The sequence below is a fragment of the Elephantulus edwardii genome, unplaced genomic scaffold (genome assembly GCF_000299155.1).
Source record: "Elephantulus edwardii isolate Elephantulus edwardi_28Jun2011 unplaced genomic scaffold, EleEdw1.0 scaffold00223, whole genome shotgun sequence".
Lineage (NCBI taxonomy): Eukaryota > Metazoa > Chordata > Mammalia > Macroscelidea > Macroscelididae > Elephantulus > Elephantulus edwardii.
Window position 1 is genome coordinate 3612207 of NW_006399973.1, and position 10786 is coordinate 3622992.

Below are 10786 nucleotides of genomic sequence, written 5' to 3' on the forward strand. Positions count from 1 at the left end.
GTGGTGGAGAATCTTTGTCTTCTTGACATTGAGCCTCAATCCATATTGGAGGCTGCAGTCCTTGACACTCTGCAGTAGGCGCTTCAGGTCCTCTTCAGTTTCAGCAAGCAGGGTTGTGTCATCCACATAACGCAGGTTGTTGATAAATCGTCCACCAGTCTTGACCCCACATTTCTCCTCATATAAATGTTATCTAGGAATATCATTATATTCATTGTATTTTAAAGCTAAATTTGCTTTTTAAAACTAGGTCACTTCCTTACTCTTTCTCTCTTAGAATAAATCCCTGATGAATCAAAAACCTAAAGGCACATTTTAATGTATATATATTGCTATTATTATGTGCCACCAAGTTGGAACCACCTCAAGTTTTCAGAGGCTATGACTCACCCAGAAGAGAGTGTTGATCTTTCTCCCTCAGAGCAGCTAGTAGATTTGAACCGGGTGCCTTTGGGTTCGCAGTGCAACTCCCTACTGTCCTATAGAAAAGAACTTTCTGAGAAGCCTCAAGCCAAAAAGCATAAAGGAAAAGATCCATAATATGACTGCAAAAAACAAACTTAGAGAAAACATTTGTAGCATATAATGAACCAAGGATTGGTTTCTTTAAATAATTTTATTTGTTTATACCATAGTGTTGACAAAGGATATTTATTCATAAAAATGTATAAATCTATTTTTGGGAGAAACAAAGAATGCCCTTTTAAAACATAATATCAGGAGGGACAAGTATTTGGAAAAGGACATAATACTTGGTCAAGTAGAGAGTCAGTGAGAAAAAGGACGCCTGTCAGTGAGTTGTATTGACTGTGGCTGTAACAGTGGACTCAAACCCCATCTGTTAAGATGGTGTAAAGCCAGGTAATGTTTCTTGTTCTGTATATAAGGGCAGAAGGAACTCGAGACATCACCAGAAGACATCACTTCTTCTTGTTGGGCCATCGAGTTGCCTGTGACTCATAGCGATCCAGTGTACAATGGCCCTAAACCCTGCCCTGTCCTGTGCCAGCCTCACTGTCTCCAACTCACCCATCCCCATTACCCCAGTCACTGAATCAATCCACCTCATAGAGGGTCTTCCCTTCCTGCGCTGTCCCTCCACCCCCGAGCATGATGTCCCTCTCCAAGGACTGGTCCCGCATTGCAACATGTCCTAATATGTCGGATGAAGCTTCAGAATCCTTGACTCCAAGGAGCAGCCTGGTTTAACCTTCTCCAGGTTGAACCTGCTTGTATTCTTAGCAGTCCATGATATAGTCCTCTTATCCAACACCACAGCTCAAAGACATCAATTCTCCTATCCTCCCCTAATCATTGTCAAGCTCTCTGATGCAAAGCAAGTGATTGCAAAGACCATGTCCTGTATCAGGCACACCTTAGTCTCCAGACTGACACCATTGCTCCTCAGTACATTGGAAAGGTCCGTAACAGCAGACTTTCCTATCGCAATACGTCTTTTACTTTCCTGGCTACTGGTGCCAAGACTGAACTGTGGAGCCAAGCAAACTAAAGCTGTTAACAATTGCAATCTCTTCACCATCCATCATGATGCTGCCAGTTGGTCCAGTGGTGAGAATCTTTGTTTTCTCGATGTTGAGCTTCAATCCATAATGAAGGCTGCAGTTCTTGACCCTCTGCAGCAAGCGCTTCAGGTCCTCCTCAGTTTCAGCAAGCAGGATTGTGTCATCTGCATAATGCAGATTGTTGATGAGTCTTCCTCCAATCCTGATGCCACACTTCTCCTCATAGAGCCCAGCCTCCTGGATAATCTGCATACAGGTTGAAAAGGTATGGAGATAGGACACATCCCTGGTATACACCCTTCCCAATTTTGAACCATGCAGTGTTGCTGTGCTCACATTAGCACGATCAAGTGTTCTGGGATTCCCATTCTTCTCAGAGTCAGCCACAGTTTGTTATAATCCACACAGTCAGATGCCTTTGCATAGTCAATGAAACACAGATAGACATTCCTTTGGTATACTCTGCTTTCAGCCAAAATCCATCTAACATTAGCTACAATATCCCTAGTACCGTACCACGACCCCTTCTAAACCCAGCCTGCCCTTCTGGCAATTCTCTGTTGATGTCCTGTTCCAGTCAGTAGCTAACAATTTTTTTCTTACACACAATAGGAAAAAGACTGGCTGAGCAAGAGATATGAAAAGATATTAATCTCTCACAGACACATATACACACACACAAACTCCCAAAACCAGAAGACCTGGATGGTGCCTCTTGATTAAAAAAAAAATGTGGAACAGAACATCAAATTTTCCAGAACTCCAACCTTAGTGACCCACTGAAAAAGGAGGAATCCCTGACACTTATTCTGGGACATATGTTAAACCTTGAAGCTGCTACCTAAATAGCAGGTTAATTCATAAAGCAGTGAGGATCACTCTTGGGTGTTGTGCTGTTTTGGAAAACTCTGTATGTGAAACTACAAGGCCAACAAATAGGATAAAGCATAGATGAGCTTTTAGGAGATTCAGATAAAATTAATGGGGCCAGAAAAAGTAGAACAAAAATAATAGAAATGTGTATACAACCTGAAAAATGTAACCATTATCACTGAACAGTATCCACTCAAAATGCAATGAAGTTATTAAACTTTGTCTTTGCAGTCTTATTGTTAGGCTAAACCAAAAGCCAGTGTAGATACTCAAAGTAAATTTAATAATTTCCTACATTTTAGATTGGTAAAACCTATAAAGTTATAATGCTCAGAGTATATTTAGACATTCTTTTTCACAGTTCAGGTTTTCAAGTAACAAATATTTATTGAACACCTAGTTTTTTCTAGGCACATTCTGGACGCTGGCAGTGTGTCATTGAACAGGTCATGCTAGAAGCTTTTCTTAAAAGAATTGTAAAAATACAGATAGCATCACATGTGCCAGTCCAGTGACAATAAGTACATCATGTTGTACAACTATCCCTAATGTCCTTTGCCAGGTTTTCTATCCTCCTCAGCAAAAACTCTGTGCCTCCTTCACTATTTGCCTTCCCTCCTGTCCCTGGTTACCACCACCAAACTGATTTCTATAGATTTATTTTGTTTTACAAGTTATGATTGGCTTATATTACTCAGCCTAATGTTTTCAGGGTGTATCCATATTGTGCTATGAATTGAACCTTCATTTCTCTTAGTGGCAGAGCAATATTCCATTGTATTTATTGACTACATTATTCATCTGTTGATAGGTTTTAAGTGGCTTCTTTTGGCTACTGTGAATAGCGCTGCAGTGAACACTGGTGTTCATGTTATTGTTTTCAAGTGTCTTGAGTGTAGACCTAAGAGTGGAGGTCCTCGGCCATGTGGTAGCAGTTATTTGAACAAAGGAATACTACTTGACTTAAAATCAGGAAAGGTGCATGTCAGGGTTGTATATACTCACCATACATATTCAGTCTGTATGTAGAGCAAATAATCCAAACAGTTGGCGTATATGAACAATGTAGCATCAAGATTGGAGGAAGACTTCACAACCACCTACACTGTACAGATGATACAACCTTGACTGCTGAAAGTGAAGAGGACTTGAAGCCTGTACTGAAAATCAGACTAGAACCTTCAGAAGATGGTGCAGGATAGGCAAGGTTCAAATCTGTTCATCATTGGGTCGCTGTGAGTCATAGTCTGCTCAGCTGCACCTAACAACAACATAACCTTCAGTTTGGATTACATGTCAACACAAAGAAAATAAAAATATTTACAACTGAGCCAATAAGCAACATCATGGTAAATACAGAAAATAGTGAAGTCAAGGATTTCATTCATAATCAGGGCCCATAGGGTGGGGCAAATCTGCTGCAAAAGACCCTTCCAAGTGGTTTTGGGTGGTTTTGGGGGCGTTTGGGTTTTTAAGTTTCTCGTTGAGCACATATTTATTGTCCAAATTTCAGATGTGTAAGGAGCAATTGAAAATACTCTGGCTTGTCTCAGGCACACTTTACTCTTCAAACTGACAACCTTGCTCGTTTCCACTTTGGAGGGATCCTACACAGCACATTTGCCCAATGTAACGAGTCTTTTATGTTTGTGATGATTGCTACCATTGAGCATTGATTGTGGATCCAAGTAAATCATTAACAACTTCACTCTTTTCTCCATCTATTGTGAACATACTACTCAAAATGGTACAACCAGAATAAGAATGATGATACTTCTTGGGAAATGTAACAAATGTGACTGAATAATTTGTATTATTTAGAAATAAATGATACTTTGTAACACCTCCCAGGAGAGTTTCTTTTACATCCTCTACCTATTATTGTCTTTAGTTCACCTTGAGACCATTAACTGCCAAAGAGGAGTAAGATTGCCATGATACATGCCACCTTCCCTGCATAAACAATAATGTCTAATATTTAAACAGAATTGTTATGAGTTGCCGTTGAGTTGCCTCTGATTCATGGCAGCTCCAGGTATAACAATAATATGATGCACAGTCCTTCTCCATGATCACTGGTACGTTTGTGTTCCTGCTTCAGCCAATGAGATGATCCATTTCACTGAGGGTTTCCCTCACCTTCTCTGGTCCTCTGTGTAAACAAACATCATGTCATCTAGTGCTCCAGACTTAGTATATTAAAGTCTTAGACCATATTGTGTAGTCAATAAGGTTTCCTTGGCAGCTTTTTGGAAGTGGATCACTAGGCATTTCTTCCTAGGTTTTCTTAGTCTGGAAGCTCTGCTGAAACCTCTCCACCGTGGGTAACACCGCTGGTATTTGAAACACTGGTGGCTCTGTTTCTAGCATCACATTATATTAACATGTTGTTGTTGTAGTTTGGTTGCTGTTGAGTGTGACTTACAGAAACTCTGTAAACAACAGATCTGAACTCTGTGCTATCCTCTGCTGCCCTCATCGCCTCTGACACACTGGAGCCCACTGTTGCCCTCTCTGTGTCAGTCCACCTCAGTGAGGCTCTTCCTCCCTTTGACCATCCCTCCACCTTTACAAGCCTGATATCCCTTTCTAAGGAATAGCCTCTCCTAGCAACATGCCCAAAATATGAGAGACGAAGCTTCACCATCCTTGCTTCTAAGGAACACTCAAGCTGAGCTTTTTCCTGAAAGGTCATGGAATATTCCGTGCTCTTTTCCAGCACCACAACAACTCAAAGGCATCAATTCTTCTATCATCCTTAGTCATGGCCCAGCTCTCTATAAAGATGTAGAGCAAGTGACTGAAAAGACCATGACCCGTAAGCTACCACAGTATGACAGATGGATAGTGGTGATGAACAAAATTAACATACTGCTTAGTAAGAAAAGGCAGACTGCTGGGGAGCTCTGGTGGCCTAGTGGCAAGAAGCTGCACTGCAATCCCAGAGGAACACAGTTCGAGTCCACCAGATGCTTTGCCGGAGAAGGAGGCGCAATATCCTCCTGTACCAGTCAGATCTGATTTGACGGTACAAGCACGTAAAATAATTTAAAAAAAAAGAAAAGGCAGACTGCTGTTGGATAAGCAAAGAGCAAGCACCGTGTGCATATATGGTCTTAGTTCTCAAGTACACAGTCTCTTAACATTTCATTTGTGCAAAACAGGATGCTATTGTATTATGGGCCATACCATTCCTAGTATCTGCTGATCAGCTACCCCCATTGCACTCTTTTAGACACTTGGTAGGTACTAGCATCCAGACTCCAACTCATTGCAGCCCTACATTGTTGTTGTTGTTGTTGTTGTTATGTGCCATCGAGTCGCTTGAGACTCATAGCGACCCTATGTACAACAGCCTTAAACTCTGCTCTGTCCTGTGCCAGTCTCACTGCCTCCGACACTCCCATCCCGATTATCCCAGTCACTGAATCAATCCACGTCAGTAGAAGGCCTTCCTCTCTTGCGGTGTCCCTCCACCCTCCCAAGCATGATGTCCCTCTCCAAGGACTGGTCTCTCCTTACAACATGTCCAAAGTATGTTAGACTAAGCCCCAGAATCCTTGCCTCCAGGGAGCAGCCTGGTTTAACACTCTCCAAGATGAATCTGTTTGTTTTCCTAGGAGTCCATGATGCCCTCAATACTCTTCTCCAGCACCACAGCTCAAAGGCATCAATTCTCCTTCTATCCTCTTTAGTCATTGTCCAACTCTCTGATGTGTAACAAGTGATAGCAAAGACCATGGCCTGTATCAGGTGCACCTTAGTCTCCAGAGAGACTTCAGTACTTTGGAGAGGTCCCTAATAGCAGACTTTCCCATCACAATTCGTCTTTTACTTTCCTGGCTACTGGTGCTGAGAGTGTTGACTGTGGAGCCAAGCAAACTAAAGCTGTAAACAATCTCAATCTCTTCACCATCCTGATGCTGCCAGTTAGCCCAGTGGTGAGAATCTTTGTCTTCTTGACATTGGGCCTCAATCCATATTGGAGGCTGCAGTCCTTGACCCTCTGCAGCAAGCGCTTCAGGTCCTCCTCAAGCAGGGATGTGTCGTCTGCATAATGCAGATTGTTGATAGATCTTCCACCAATCTTGACCCCACATTTCTCCTCATAGAGCCCAGTCTCCCAGATAATCTGTTCTGCAAACGAGTTGAAAAGGTATGGAGACTGGACACACCCCTGGTGTACGCCCTTCCCAATTTTGAACCATGCAGTGTTTTCTTGCTCTGTTCTGATGACTGCCTCTTTGTCCAAATATAGGTTTCTCATTAGCACAATCAAGTGTTCAGGGATTCCCATTCTTCTCAGAGTCAGCCATAGTTTGTTATGATCTACACAGTCAAATGCCTTTACATAGTCAATGAAACACAGATAGACATTCTTCTGGTATTCCCTGCTTTCAGCTAAGATCCATCTAACATCAGCTACAATATCTCTAAAACCACGACCCCTTCTAAACTCAGCCTGGACGTCTGACAGTTCTCTGCTGATGTACTGTTCCAGAATAAAACCCTGCCCAATCCTGTACCAGCTTCACAATTTCTGCCATACTTTAAAAGCTTCCTGTTACAAGCTTTAAGCTCACTCTGTCAGTCCATTTAGTTGTGGCTTTTTCCTCTTTTCACTGACAATCTATTTTACCAAAATACATAATAATAATGTCTATTATGTACTAGACACTTTTCTCAATGTCTCATACCTATATATGAGATCTTAATTTAATCCTCACAACATTCACATGTCGTATTGTTCCCATCCAACAGGAAAGCCAAGACACTACACAGGGTAAGCAACTCCTAAAGTCACACAGCTAGCCTACAGTTACTGCCTAGCACTGGCTCTCTGGAGACTTAAACCGTCTTTGCTCTCTAGAAGCTTACAACATTAGAAGAGTCAATACTTCTTTTATCACATTTGGTATATAAAACAACGCAACTCCATTTTTCGTCTACGATTTTCCCCTAGCTTCCATCCCGTTGGGTAGAAGAAGAGGCAGTAAAAGGACGAGATGCTGGCTTTAATCCCTCATTTGCCAAATAAAGGTCTCTTAGTCTATTTTTTTCAAATAATCACTTTGGGGTAAAGACTGAATAAAGTTAAGATTCAAATCCTTATCAGAGCTGTTTGTATCTCCCTTCCCTAGAAGGAATCTAGATTCCATGCTGAGATAAAGATAAGCCTCTATGCTGTCCTCTGTATCCTTGCCAGGCGCTGATGTAGTCACTGGTGCTGATGCAACTGCAACTGGGGCCTGATATTACCCCTCCCCACACTGTGCAACTTGCATAAGGGAAACCTCCTGCCAATTCTCCACCTCCACTCCCACTGGCCCCCAAGATCCTGAGTCGCAGGCTTGTCCTGCTTCCTCCACAGGGCTGCTTGTGCCTCCCATATCCTCACTGAGGGGATAGATGAAAACTGCTTCTAGATCTCCAAGCCTTGATTAGGGTGGTCTAGCAGGAGTGGTGTCCACTTCCTAAACAGTATACCTCTGGAAACCTCTATGAACTCTGATAAATGTCGATACTTCTAGAAGGGAGATCTGGTGGCTTACTGCTAAGGAATTGTGCTGCCATCCTAAAGGCATGCAGTTCAAATCCATCAGCATCTCAGTGAGATAGTTACAGACAGGCTTCAGGCCTTTTGTTCATAGGGTGCTCAACTCGATGGCAATCAAGAACAGTGGTAAATTGCCAACCCAAAAGGCATGCAGTTTGAATCTACTAGCTGCTCCTCAGGAGAAAGATAGTCTCCTTCTGTGCCATTTAGGTCAGCTATGGGTCAATTGCGATGACACATAATCACAACAGTGCCTTCCTTAACAGATGAGCAGACATCTCTCCCATGATAAGCGATAACCTGTGTTGGCCTGGGGTACCCTGTAGGTGGTCTCACGCGCTCACTCAGCCTTTAATGCTTGTCTTAGTTATTTCCAAACTACAAAAGTACACAATTATGAAATAAGGCAGAATTAGGCAAAATGCCATAATGGATGTGCAAACAGAGGTTAACAGGAGGCTAGAGGAGGGAGCGTGGACACCACCTGGAAGGCCAGGACGCAGAGGCGCTGCACTCCAGGTGGGGAGGCCTCTGCTCCCAGTCTGCCCCTGCTCAGGGTGGGAACTGATGTTTGTAATCTTTCAGAGGACATAAACTATTTTGCCTTTAGTTTCTGGGTCGTGCTTGACTGCTAAACACAAGGTTGACAGTTCAAACCCACCCAAGAACACCCTGAAAGAAGGGCCTAGGGATCTGCTTCTCAGAGGCCATAGCTGTGTAAACCATCTGGATGGAAGGCAGTTCTACTCTGACACAACCAGGAGTTGCCATGAGTTAGAATCAAATTGATAGCTATAAATAAAACCAAGTGATGTACTTTTATGAACAAATTATTATTATTAAATTTCTTACCACTACAGTGAAGCATTATGTAGCTCTGGTGGCTTAGTGGTAAGGAGTTGCACTGCCAACCCAAAGGCATGCAGTTCAAATCCATCAGCTGCTCTGCAGGAGAAAGTTGGGCAATCTCCTCCAGTGCAATTAAACTGCCTCTGAAAACCTGCTGGAAGGTCAGTTGTGAGTTGGTAAACAACAGTAACAATGAAGCATTAGGAGTGCTGGTGACACAGTGGTTATGCATTCCTCTGCTAACCAAAAGGATAGTGGTTCAAGGTCACCCAAAGTCTCCCCAAGAGAAAGGACCTAGCAATCTGCTCCTGTAAGGAAATCCGGGAAGCTGTTTTATGTTGCCCTATAGCAAAGCTGTAAGTCAAATTTGGCTCAATGGCACACAATAATGAAACATAATTTTTCAGTTTAGGTGAACGTGCTAAAGGGAAAAACCAAGTGAGATTCGCAAGATCACAGGTCCAGTAACCATGGCAATAGTGGAAGAAAATATTTAAATTGTGTTATGTCTCTGCGTGGAAAGATGGAGGGTCACTGACGGAGAGGAAGACACCCCCCCCCCAACAAGATGGATTGACAGCAACCCAGCAATGAGCTTGAATGTGTCAGAGGTGATGAGCATAGCAGGCTAGGACAGGGTTCAGGTCTGTTGTTCATAGGTTCACTATGAGTTGCATCCAGCACCTAACAACAACCTGACCTAAGAAGCAGCCCTGGAGGCACAGTGCTTAAGTGCTTGGTTGAAAGGGCAGCGGTTCAAACTCACCAGCCACTCCACTGGAGAAAGATGTGGCAGTTTGCTTCCATGAAGAATGTGACGGAGCAAGAAATCTTATGGAGCATTCTGCCCTTTCCTATAGGGTCCATAAGAGCCGAACATTTTACCTTTTTTGTTTTTACTGGATAACTCTATGAATCTACCACTGCAGCAATTAAAGGTTTGGTGGCAATTGATTAATGAAAAAACCTACATTTCTTAAAAATTAATTTTAATGAAAATTTACAGACTTTGGATTTCCTCATTGTTGCACTTTTCTCCCTGCCCAACCTCCCCCCCAGAAAAACCTACATTTTAAAATCATTGCATATGGATTAAGACTTTTCTCTGGTGATTTGCTTGGGATTTATTTGTTGGGTTTTTTTCTCCATGAAAACACAAAGTATTGGACTGTTTCCATAGTCCACAGGGATAGCTCAGACATTTTGAGTATACTTTTGTGTTTTTTCGGTCCTTCAGAAATGAGAGTTTCCCCAACTAGAGGGTAAACACATTAACTTTGGTGAAGGGGAAGTCAATATGCAGTAGGGGGAGAGATCAGCACAAAATTAATACTTTTTTAAAAATGAGGGGAAAGGAAGAAAAAGCTTTTGATAAACTGCAAAACAAAAAAAAGGGGGGGGGGGCAAGAGCATTTCTTTGGTGTTTGAGACTTCCTTGTTGAATTTGAAAGAGGAATGCCTTCTGTTGCCATCGTTGTCTCCTTTTGCTTGGGATCCGGCAACATTGTAATGGGAATGTAATGACAGCTAGCAGGTTCAGGCACCACAGGGGCACCTTATCTCACCGAAGGGGAGCATTTATCCTGGGGACGCTGCAGGCTTGCCATTGCCAAAGAACTGGAAACGCCTTCTGAAGCCCGGAGAAAAGAGGAACAGCCAGGGACTGGGCAGCATGGCACCAAGCAGCAGGGAGCTCAGCCTTTTACCTGAGTCAGAGAGAGAGACAGTTCGAGAGTGCTGTTCCATTGGCCCAAGGCCATGCAGAGAGAAAAAGAAAGGCAGTGTTAATTCAACCTCATATTTATATAGCAAAATACATTGCTTAAAAGGAGAGTATTATTTCCTGAAACTTTAAGGAAAAAAAAAAACTTGAATAGAATTCCCATAGTGTGGTTTCTGTCAAAGTCCTGTGTGTTATTTTTTTTTTGCAGTTAGTTTTAGTGTGTATTTTTATCTTAAGTATGCAGCCAGTAAGGTTTTGAAA